Source organism: Myzus persicae, unplaced genomic scaffold (assembly GCF_001856785.1).
Source record: "Myzus persicae strain clone G006 unplaced genomic scaffold, MPER_G0061.0, whole genome shotgun sequence".
NCBI classification, from domain to species: domain Eukaryota; kingdom Metazoa; phylum Arthropoda; class Insecta; order Hemiptera; family Aphididae; genus Myzus; species Myzus persicae.
Window position 1 is genome coordinate 1,013,085 of NW_019101886.1, and position 12,459 is coordinate 1,025,543.

Here is a 12,459-nt window from a genome sequence, read left to right on the forward strand (position 1 = left end):
AAACCAAAGTATTAGGTAAATAATTACTTATGTTCATAAAATAAACACGATTTTCGTTCATTTTTTTGGATTTAGCCGTAACTTCTTCAATTCTTAAAATTACTCAAAAAGCTTAGAAAGCAAATAAATACAAATATTATTATACTAGTATTCTTATTTTCAATATTTATAGCACCCGTATAAATTATGTTCCAACATATAATATAATATTTTTTTAACGATTCCGGATGTAAATAGACTATACGTATGTATAGGAAAATATCGCTGGAACAATGAATGACGGATACAAATTAAAGTGAGATCAAAGTGACTCTGTGCGGAAAGCCGTGTCATTTACAGAACGTAAAAACGATAATGAAATAAAATTACAAACCGGGTATACCTATTAAACACGTATTTAAAAATGCAATGACGATATCTCAGTGGTGCAGTGAATAGGTATTTTTTTTTCATTATTAATTAACCAGCGACCACATAGGTCATTGGGTGGTTTTTAGTAGGTTTTTAACTATAGAGGAGGGTACAGGTTAGTACAGTTGATTTGGAACACTTGTATGTGTGTCAAAGATTTTGCCACTAAGAACCCAGGGTTACCCATCCGAGAATTGGTGGCACCAGACGATGCTGGGAGTCTAGGGACATTTGTGAAAACAGCCAGACACGAGCCCCGCCAAGCCACTGGTAAGTAGTAAGTAACTGTAGATACTAAATTTTAATACCCAACTGCAATAATAGTTTATGTCTATAATACCGAACATGGAAGAAGAAACCTACATATCGACCGATATTAAAATCATTAAAAAAAAATAGTGAAATATAAAATAAAATTGTCTAAAAAATAACAAAAATTGTATGGATAGGTTAAAATTAAAAAATAAAACGTAAATATCTAGCTAATAACAAGCTGCATTACTGTCCTTAAAAGTTTAGAACCAATAAAAATAATAATATTTGTTAACTATAAATATTATTGTTACCTAATACAGATAATAATCAGGGGATTATTATAGTTTTTGGTGTACTCAAAAAATTTAATTTAATTAAGTCGCAAAGCACGATATAATATTATTTTAAACTATATTATTTAAATATTAAATAACATCAATTAGCAACAAATTTCATTTGTTACAAATAACTATTATTGGATACCATCTATATTCGTTTTTTTTAATCTTTTACTATAGAATCTTAGGAGATACATCCTATTAGAAGAAATATAAAATTAAAAATATCTATAGGTATTTTAAATGCAGTTTTTACACGCTATTTTGTAATTTAATATAAATATGCAAGTATAGATACCGGTAAACTGTCGATGTTTTAACAATCAATAAATGTCCAAGTACACTTTAAAAACGTTTGACAGGCATCGCATCATTACTATTTACGGTCACTTAAATTAGGAAAATGTATACATTTTTAATTTTATTATGAACCCAGAAATTAAAATAAAACTAATGAAAATATTTATGAAAAATTATTAATAAATAATAAAATCGAAACCATAAATAGGTATGTTGAAACTCAAAGTACTGAAAACGTAATTCAAATATAAATTGAATCATTCTATAATTACCTAAAAGATTAATATAACAGGACTTACTACAGTTACCTATTGATTCTTATTTAATACTAAAACGAAATATTTTATACTCATCTAAAACAAATTTCAGGATATTCTATTTTACTTTTTGAAAATCAGTTGAGAAACTGTATTATAAAAAAAGATTTATCTCAATAAAGGAGAGTACGATTTCATCCTGTAATTATCTTACATATATTTAGAACCTATGTTCAGGTCTGTAATCTTACTCGTGTTTCCATTTTCACAGCCAACGCCTAATAATTATCTGACCACTAGGCTGATAAGACAGACCATAAAACATAGTCACCCTCTTTAATGATACAATTTTTGAAATATAAAACCCATCTTTGGTTTAAGGCAAATTAGGAAATTACTAAAGATGTATATATTAAAAAAACAACTTTGCAACTTTAAAACAAAATACCTCACGCATCATGTCGATTATCTGTAGAAAACTTTTTATGAAACTGTGCTACCTTCTTAGTCGTGTTTTGAAGTTTGTTATTATTCTACAACAGAGTTCATAATATAGTTTAGCCATGATCCACAGTAAATCCCCTTTTGAGGTAAACGATAATCTTGACCAAGCTAAAGACTTAGTTTGACAAAATGTCCGTTAAGTTCATTTTGAGATTTAAACAGTGGAAATCATATAGCTACTTCTAACTTATAAAACTATATAGATTGGTAGTAGGTACAAAGTATAATACGAGTTTGGTCACAAAATAAGTTAGCACAATATTATAATAATGTAAGACGTGTTGACATTTCAATTATTTAACGTTTTGATTGTAATTATTATTATTCCAAATATAATTAAATTTACATTAATGGCAATATTTTAAAATATTATGACATTCAAATATTAATTCAAAAATATTATTTTCAAAAAATCTACAAAAAAAACACTTTAAATCTAAATTATTATCTTTAAAAAAAAAACAAAATAATTTAAGATGCCTATTTAATGAACGATTATCATAAATACACATAATTATATTTAATGGATCACTCCATAGTTTTGGTTATATCTTATAAAGTGATAATTTCATTGGAAAAATGAGAATTATTGTGAATGTGGCTGTTTGAAAAAATAACAAAATGTCACTTGCATAGTTGAAGAGGTATTAAAAAAAAAAATTGTTAACAAAACAAAATTTTAAAATTATTAAGAAAAAAACTGAATTTCAGATGATTTTTAGCAATGGTAAAAAGGTGAAATGAAAATATCATTAGGCAATGGTATTATTATTTCAACAAGTATAGTGTACAATTGATTATTCTATAGCAGAAAAAAAAACTTAACAAGACAGGTTAAGGGATTTTCGTTTGCCATTACCATCTCGAAATGATAAAAATTGACTTGTTTCCATTACATCTTCTCCGTATAGGCTATATCTAAAGTCAACCAATTACCAAACGTATCGAAAAATACCAGACAACCACTCGTTACTTCAAAACAAAATCATCTAATACAAATATTATAATAGTATTTTTTTTTTTACCGTCAATTATTAGCTCAATTCAAAGAATAAAATCTAAAAGTGACACAACGTCGTAAGTATAGACTTATATTTAATAACATTAATTGGCTTTAAGGCTCAGGTAACAAAAATAAATTACGTATTACTTATAAGTTATAATTGTATGATAACTTTATCAATAAATATCAATGGATTTTATGAACATATAATATTATCGTTCATTAAAAACAGAATAAATCTATTAAATAATTATACTGTTGCACCAATTTAATAAATTAATAATGCATAATATGTATTAAAATATATGGTGTATACGATATAACGTAATTATAATTTAAAGCTATGCATTAAGCAAATTAGTTAATGAAAACACAAATATATGCAAATTATCAGTATAGAGATAGGCATGCATAGGTATATCAAATAATATATTTTTTTTTTTCAATAATAGTAGACAACAATTTACATTATAATATTGATAAAATTTAGAACATTCTAAAAATTGTTACCTATTAGCATTTTTCACCATTATTTTAACTAAAACTAACCAAAATAATCACATATTAAAATGATTGTTTAAGCATAGAATCGTTGATAAGTTTTTTTTTATAGTAGGTACCTACTAAAATATCTGATAATTGTTTATAAATCATTTGTATAAGATTGAGAATATAATATTATGACTTGCTAGTCTTGTTATGTATTATTATTTTGTATTAAATGTTACCTTAAAGTTACCAAACCCAATATGCATACAAAGGCCAACATTTTTCATTGTTTTTAGTTTATTCATCACAAATCTGTCAAGAAATACAAAGTTTTTTGTACACTCCGGTATTATGTTCACAAATCAAAACTTTTATTCTTAATATCTATTTTCATTCAATCCACTGAATCTTTCAAACAAGAACTTACTCATTGTCATATAGTAATGTTTATCTTCTCAGATATTATTGTGCTCGAGTACAATTATTGTCCAAGGAATACAAATCAAATAACAAATGAATGAATATGACATAAAATTAACCAATCATTGGTTAATATTTTACTGAAAAATCTGAAATTGTATTCAAAATAATTATGATATAAACTATAAGCTAATATAATTTTATTAAATATGAACTAGTCATTATAATATTAAAGTAACTATTTAAGTATACACAGACAATGATGAAAATACACTTTTATCAGAAAATCTACATAATGATTCATATTATTTGTATCACTATATCTATAATTATTAAAGTCATAAGACGTATAGTACATTATAAAACCAATAGTCTACCTATTTCAAGTTATAGTTGATAAATGTTTACATTGGAGGTGTAAGATGGTGTGGGCTTACACTCATTTCACAATATATAAATGTACATGATACACATTTATAGTGATAAACCACATAGAATATACTACTTTTTTGCAAAGCTGGGCATTAATAAGTCATGAAGTTAGAGTAAAGTAACTTTTAACTACGTTAAATAATGAGTTATTTTTTTGAAAAAGAAAAAAGTTATAAATTAAAGTGTTTATTTTTTGTTCGTGATATACAGTTTTAATCAATTATAATAGGCTTTATTATAACATTAAGTTAATTTTTCTTAATAAAGCCGTAATATGGATTTGAAATGTATTTTGTTTTTTAAGTATGTACGGTATTAAAAATGTTCGTTACAGAAAAAAAAATTGTAATAAAATGAACCGAAGTATTATTAATTATAGTTTTAAATTATGTACTCATCGTAAATACTAAACTGTAGATTGTCGAAATGTTGAATGCACTACTTCTGTATTTAAATAGTGGTCAAAATACGTATGCAAATACAACTTCATATAAATTTCCATACAAAATTACAATCTCACACAAGCACATTAGTTTGAAATCTCTTAACAATAACATTACCGGATAACCCATTTTGACATTTAAAGAGACCTTAGTGCTTTAATTTCTTAAAAAAATGAACCAAATAATTGACGACTTCTGAAAGTGGGTTGCTTTCAAAAACTCTTGAATATTTTTCTGTTGATTACTCTAAAATGTATTTTTTAAATAAAATTGTTGTTTTTGTGTATAAATTTTTGTCAAATTTGTTTATTATGCTTTGGCATTAATTGTAAATATTCAGAAAAAAAATGTTACTGGTATTCAACTAACCGAAACTACTTTTATTATATTTGACTTGAGAATTTTAACTTTAAACTTAACTTATATTTTTCAATTTTTAATTAATTTAACTAGTTAAAAAAAACCAGTTATCTTCCTTATTCTTTTTATAGGCGTGCATAATTGAATTCTTATGAAAAATGATTTACAAATCACTACAGTATACAGTAGCTCATATTCGTTAAAATATTGTAAATTAAACTATAAGTCTTAGTATAATGAATTACAAAGTACCGAACCACCTGATACCCAAAATTATACGTTTTCTCTCGAAAGGTGTCGTTGACGAACACATTCTCAACAAAAGCTCCGAAAAATATTATGTACATTTTTTCATAGTCCCCAACGTCTCGTAACATAGTGTTACCGGTGGTATTACATAGTAGGGATTTTCCTATCGAATATAACATAAACATATCTTATTCAGAGCTGTACTATCAGTTAATCGACATAAAATGTACAATTCTTTATCACAAATGAGAAACATGTCAAATAAATATCGACATAATAATAAAAGAAGGTATAAATAATAATAAAAAGTATTAACTTAATTGATGAATAAAGTGGCTCTATCAATCTTTCAATGGAAACCGTACATACAAAATACGTGTATCTTATCAAAGTATGCTTTGAAAAATGAATAACAACTTAAACGATTGATTTTAATAATATTTACTCGCACTTAAAAGTTTAATATTGTACTAGGTACTATAAAAATAATAAAATCTAGTGAAAAACCTTGGTGAAAATTAAATTAGTCCAGGCTGCATGATGAAAATCTAATTTTTTATACCACACTTTTTAAATAAAACTTTTTCTTCGATTTTTTAAAATAAAAATATACCAAAATTAGTTATATCTTTTTATAAAATGGCACAAATATCTTAAATTAAAGTATTAAATAAATAAAAAATTGATAAAAATATATCTTTGTCTTTTTAATATCTTCTGTATAGTGCATTACGAAATCAATAAATACCAAATAAAAAACTAACAAATATTATTATATACATTGCACTTGATAAACTTCTAACAACGTTTAAATGTTTAAAATATTTAAAATAATTAATTTTTATAAATCTATTAACAGTTTGAAGGCTCGGACATAAATACTATCCAACTATTCCAAATAATTATTTAATACAAAGATAAAAATAATTTGTTGTTAGTCAAACACAGTGTAATAATATAAAATTGCAAACCGTGTTAAAATGTCTTGATTTAATATTGGTAGAATGGTATACATTTATTAAAATAATTATACTGTAGTTGTTTTTTTTATTAAGAAAGTACCTTCGAGTCCCTCTAATAACTCAAACTAACCTAATACCTTAATAATTAAAAATGTTTTCTTGTCTCTAAAAGTGCCACGTGTATGTGAATAATTTATGTAACTCAAAAAACACAAGACTTAAATTTTCCGTACCACTTTCCCCTTTCCGACCATTAAAATTCGAGCTATTGAGAATCGTCTTTATAACATCTAGTAATATCAATAAGCATAGAATTTATATTCGTATTTCGTTTACTAAGATTATAAGCATATTATAGAGAACCGTTGAACATAATACGCATGTGTCTTTTTTTTCTTATTATTATGTGCATTGAAAATACTACATAATAATAAATATGAATCACAATGGTCTGCCTTTAACATTCAGTAAACGGTAGAATATGATCAATGGCCGCAATCGTGGAAATAATAAATATATACATAAAATAATATGACATATTATGTACATAAAATATATTCAGATGAAATCAGCGTATTCTCAGAAATACAAATGACACTCACACACATTTCATTTTAAGCTAGGTAGGTAGGTACAGAATATAGAACAGTATTTTACTACGAATAAAAATAAAAATAATTAATCAAACCGTGAGCCAACCACTACTGTGGTAATTGTGTACATACTATCCTGAATTTAACACGTATGAAATAGATACCTACAACTATAATAGTACTACACAATAGTACTGATTGCTGAATATGCAAATCGTATAGTAGGTGGTTAAGTATTATTTTGAAAAATATGCTGTTTAGTGACATTTTGAGTGACCAATAATTAGGTCCATTCAGATTCATTTATTGCATATGTAATAAATAAAATAATAAATAATGTGTGAATTAAATTATAGGACCAAGAAATGTAGAAAGCTAATGAAATGATACGACCTCTTATAATATGAATACACATACTAACGATTTGATATTTTTATAATATAATAAAGAAGCATGATCGTTTATTTATAGATGTCAAATCTTTAGTTTTTTCTTGTTTTATATATTTCCAAATGTACACTCAAGCTCATTAAAAAAAAAAAAAATACTACATTTGCATCACTGTGTGATTAAAGTGTTATTTTCAAAATTTAACCGTTCAACCAAAATGTGTTAATATTTTTTCCACCCCAGTGCTTTTGAGTCTGTTTAAGGTACAAAAGAGCCGTAAACCAAGAATTTATCTCGTTATACCACCGACATTGTATACACTCTCAGCCTTCTTATCACCGGTGCCGTGTAATATTTTCACCAGCGAGATAAGCCGTCCTATTGTCAAACTCATTGCCCCAAATGACAAAAGGCAAGAGGAGAAAGAAAATAAAAAAAGACGCGTTACCAACGTCAATGATGAGAAGCCTAAGTGGGTATGTTTTTTTTTCGTCTTTTATTGTTATTATTAGTTTACACATTTTTGTGGTTTCCAATGGTGACGTGAAAAACACGGACACACAAAAGACACGCAGGGAAACACAAGTTTAACTCAAGGCTGAGAATTACTACAAAGACGGTGTGGACGGATTAAATTGAGTTTGTCCGTTGACACCGCAACATCGGAAGAATGATGACATTTCAACATCGTTTTCTTCGGACGCTCAGAAAACGACGAGAATAATTCGGTAAGAAAAATCGCTTATAGCCGTTAGACCAGATGGGGTCTCCTACCCGCATAACAAATTATAATTGTTATTTGTCCCAGTTGAATGATTGTCTGTCCGATTTACAGGTTCGAACATTAAATTTAAAAAATCTCAACAAATATAATAATATCGATTATCGTCTACTAAGAGAGACATACTATTAGAATCTCTTATGATTCAAATTGAAATAAAAAATCTTCCAAATACTAAGCCAGAGTGTAATTAATTTTCATCATTCAATTGTTTTTATTACAATAAAGTGTGTTGACAAAACTTAAATTGTAAAACCAAAATATCTTCACAAAATCCTTATAGAATTATGTCTATTAAACTGATTAGAGGTTTACTAAAATAAAAATACCTTCGTTCATTTACATTTCTAGTACCTACTAACAATTTATCCAGTTTTTTAAGTGAAGCTATTCATATTCAAAACAAACAAAATGCAAATATAATCCAAAACACAAAATGGTTCAACAAATTACGTTAGGCATTATTTACATATTATAAGCTGTATTTAAATGTAAAAAATATATATTAAGTAAGTCCCTAATTAAAATACATATACACCATCATAAATAAATTATAATAGTGGCTTGGCGTGGCGCGTTGGTTGCTACAAGTTGTGGAATGGACTGGGAGTAAGTAACGGCCACAGCTACTAGCTCCCGGATGGGTGACCACCCGGGTTCATAGTAGTTATAAACCTTGTCACACATACACATGTTTGCTACCTACCGTAACAACCATAACAATAGTAAAAAAACAACCCACCGTACCAACCTTACCCCTACCACAGCTCATAATCCCTACAACAGCTAATGGCCTTAGTCACCGGGCTTAAGTTCAATAAAAAAAAAAAATTATAATATTCAAAATATATGCGATAGTGCTCAAATCTAAAAAATATTACATCAAACGAATATTTAAGAACATAAATTTATAGAAATAATTATTCCATAAACAATCTTGAAAATATTTATTACTTAAAAAAAAACAAACTGTAAATCTATTTTCAAAAACACAAGTCTAAATTAGGTACGAACTGTATCTAGTTATCATTCAAAAAAGATACTGCAAATGAAACTTTTCAGATTTCTGTTACTGCTCTGAAAATCAAAGTTTGTTACTGAAGTAAACAAACAGTCAGAATCTCAAATAAATCCTTAACAGCTTTTTTTTCTATTTTAACTGGGGTGTTTTACTGTAAATATTACCTAGATGGAATTTAGATATACATTGGTACATAATAATAAATTATTGAATGAAACATGTACCTATTAAAACTATTTGAAAGTATATTTTTTTAGCATTTGCAAATGAATACGACATTTTTTTTCAAATATAAAATCTACAATAAAGTAATTTTATTTGTTGGATATATAATATTATATCAACGTTTGTCATTAATATACATATACGATATACATATTATAATATGTTAATACATTTAAAAAATTAATATTTGGTTGTTAATCTAAAAAAACTTAACACTTAACACCTTGTTCGTGTTGCTATTAAAATATTTTAATTGTATTTTATTTATTATATAAGAAACACTATACAAAGAAACCACCTGTAAGCATTTATCAATGGAGCTTGGAAATTCCGTAATTAACTTAAATTTTAAAAAAAACATGTGTAATATACAAAATTGACAGTTGTGGCATAAAAATATTGACAATGTTTCGTATAATATTAGGTATTTCTATAACGTCACTTAAGAGTAAATAGTTTAAATAATGTGGAATTTTTGTTAGAACTTATTATTTAACCAAAGCTCATTTTAATATTTTCCATTACCTACAGAACATAAAATACGATAATTTGAATATACATAATATAATAATTTCTTGTAAGGTTTACTTATACTTGTATATGTATCTTGGCAATGAGCAATTAATATCCTTTAAATAATGATAGTCAAATAATAGTTTCCCAATCTATAAGCCGAATAAAATAATCTGTTTTGATTTTTTTGATAATAATTAATTTATAATGGTTTGTAATTTTTATTACACCTCCAATCACTATAGCTATAATAAAATCATTTATAATTTTTCAGGGTTGAAATAAAATACAATAAAAACTTCTACATTTTATCATTCGCGGATAAATTATTGAGATTCTATATGTTTTATTGTTTTATAGGTATCTAATTTAATTGGCATATTTAAAAAATGACATTTGGTATCCTACTATCGTACTATATTACGTAATCTCCTAATTTCTTATACCTCAAACATTATTAAATATTTATAACCTTAAAATATATTGATGGCGCAGTATTTATATTCTTAAATGTTTACCACCTAAATCTGAACACACCTTGATGACGTGATGATTGAAATCAATTTCGTATGCAAACATCAACATTCAAAAAAATATAACCTATAATTTTACAAGACACAAAAAACCATTTTCATATTTTACGTTTGAAAATACTCGTTATACTTAAAGCTTGATGGAATGTACACACAATATTGTAAAAATAAATACCATGACCTCTAACTATTATTATAATCGGAGATCGTGAAAAAAATTCAGTGACGCTACACCTGTCGTCCCACTGTTATCGGTGCTGTACACTCATGGTACGAGGACGATATAAGCCGCCAAATTGATTTTTTTTATACAATTTATTATGTACCTACCTAATATCATAATCATTATTACTTAAGTTCAGCGTCATTTACCAGTGTGTACAATATTATAAGATATTTCCGTCTATATTATTATGGTATTTCATCCACAACGACAGATCATCATTTTATCGATTTGCACGCATTAAAAAAATATAATAATATACTATTCAAACGGGCACCATACCTCGAAATGTCCACGATGTCATATCCGCGCGACTTGGACCACGTGACGTGTTAAAGATTCGGTCAGCGGAGCGCATTGCCGACTAGCACACTATTGCGACGGCCGGGCGTCACTGCGGGTGGTTATGTGCAACGTGCCGCGGTGGCCATGTGACGACGGCGGCAGGCGCGAGCGCCGCCTACGCGTAAACACGCCCTCGTGCAGATCAACCCCTTCCTCGACAGTAGGTACGAGAGACGGTCGCACTGAGGTTGTGAATTGAGAAGAGCCGAAAATTATAGGAAAAACTTATTTGCTCATTGATTATTTTTAGTGTTGTTCAATATACGCCAACATTTTTCGGATTTTGTTTACAGATATGAACCGTATATAATTCTATGGTGGTGAATACCAATTAGAACGTTCTACATACGATAAAATATATGCAATTATAACTCGTACAAAGATTTTTAAATAAATTTGCATACCATAGTGTGTTTTTGAAACAAGCACTCTTGTCGTATCAATATTCTACTAGTCGTAAACATGTACGATACGATTATGTACCTACGCTGTTACATCAACGAAATGTTTACTGCTATACAACAACGTTCGTTGTAATAATTATTTAAAATAAAAAATATTCATCAAGCGTAACTTGGACGTCGAACAAATTAAATTACTATTTCGCAATAACATGGTCTTAATAACATAATACAATTAATAATTATCAGATGGGTCGTAGGTCACTACTGTTACTAGCATCCAAAATCGTGGGATGCGATTAACCTGTGAAATATATTTATTTTTTGTTTTAAATAAAAAAACGGAGATATCGAAAGAGACCACTTTAACACGTAAAAAATCTAAACATCTTATCGCATTAAAGACTAAATCATTGTGTCAATTAACGTAGAAAGTAATATTTTATCATTGTTATGACACACATAAAAATGTAAAACCTAAAAATTAATAAACTGTAAATGCTAAAATAAAATCGTAAATAAATTTATTCTTGTGCAAAAAACCACAGTCAACTATATGAATTAATTTCAAATTAAATCTGTATAAATTTGTGTGATGTTTTTTTAGAGCGACCAGAGAACATTTCTGTATTTTTTATGTAATTTTCAGCTAAACAAAATTATAAGAACCTACTAATTTTTAAAATATCACGTACAACTTTCAAATGAAACCATTTGTGCTTTAAAAACAACCAACTTCCTCTTCAAATTCCAAGATTTCTCCCTTAATAAACAAAAATTGGACTTTTGGGTGTACTAGTCAAAGTTTTCCCTCTTATCATATAAATCGCCCAAGTTTATTCACTACCAAAACCATTCTACATTAATTCGTATCAGAAAATAAAAAGCACACAAATTAAAACCAATTAATTAAATATTCTGTTGTAATTACCACACGCCCTCACATCTTAAAATAAAAAAAATATATTTAACCTACTTAAATATTTTTTTTTATATCTATTTAATGCGTAT

At 27.1% G+C, this 12,459-nt stretch overlaps 1 protein-coding gene across 1 annotated transcript in view; it reads right to left on the reverse strand.

The window, feature by feature from the left end:
- LOC111030670 (lachesin-like) overlaps positions 1 to 11,094 on the reverse strand; it is an 89,634-nt gene extending 78,540 nt beyond the window's left edge. The window contains exon 1 of the mRNA XM_022310301.1: positions 10,985 to 11,094. The gene's annotated coding sequence lies outside the window, so the exon portion shown is untranslated. The remainder of the gene's footprint in view (positions 1 to 10,984) is intronic.
- Positions 11,095 to 12,459: the final 1,365 nt, after the last annotated feature.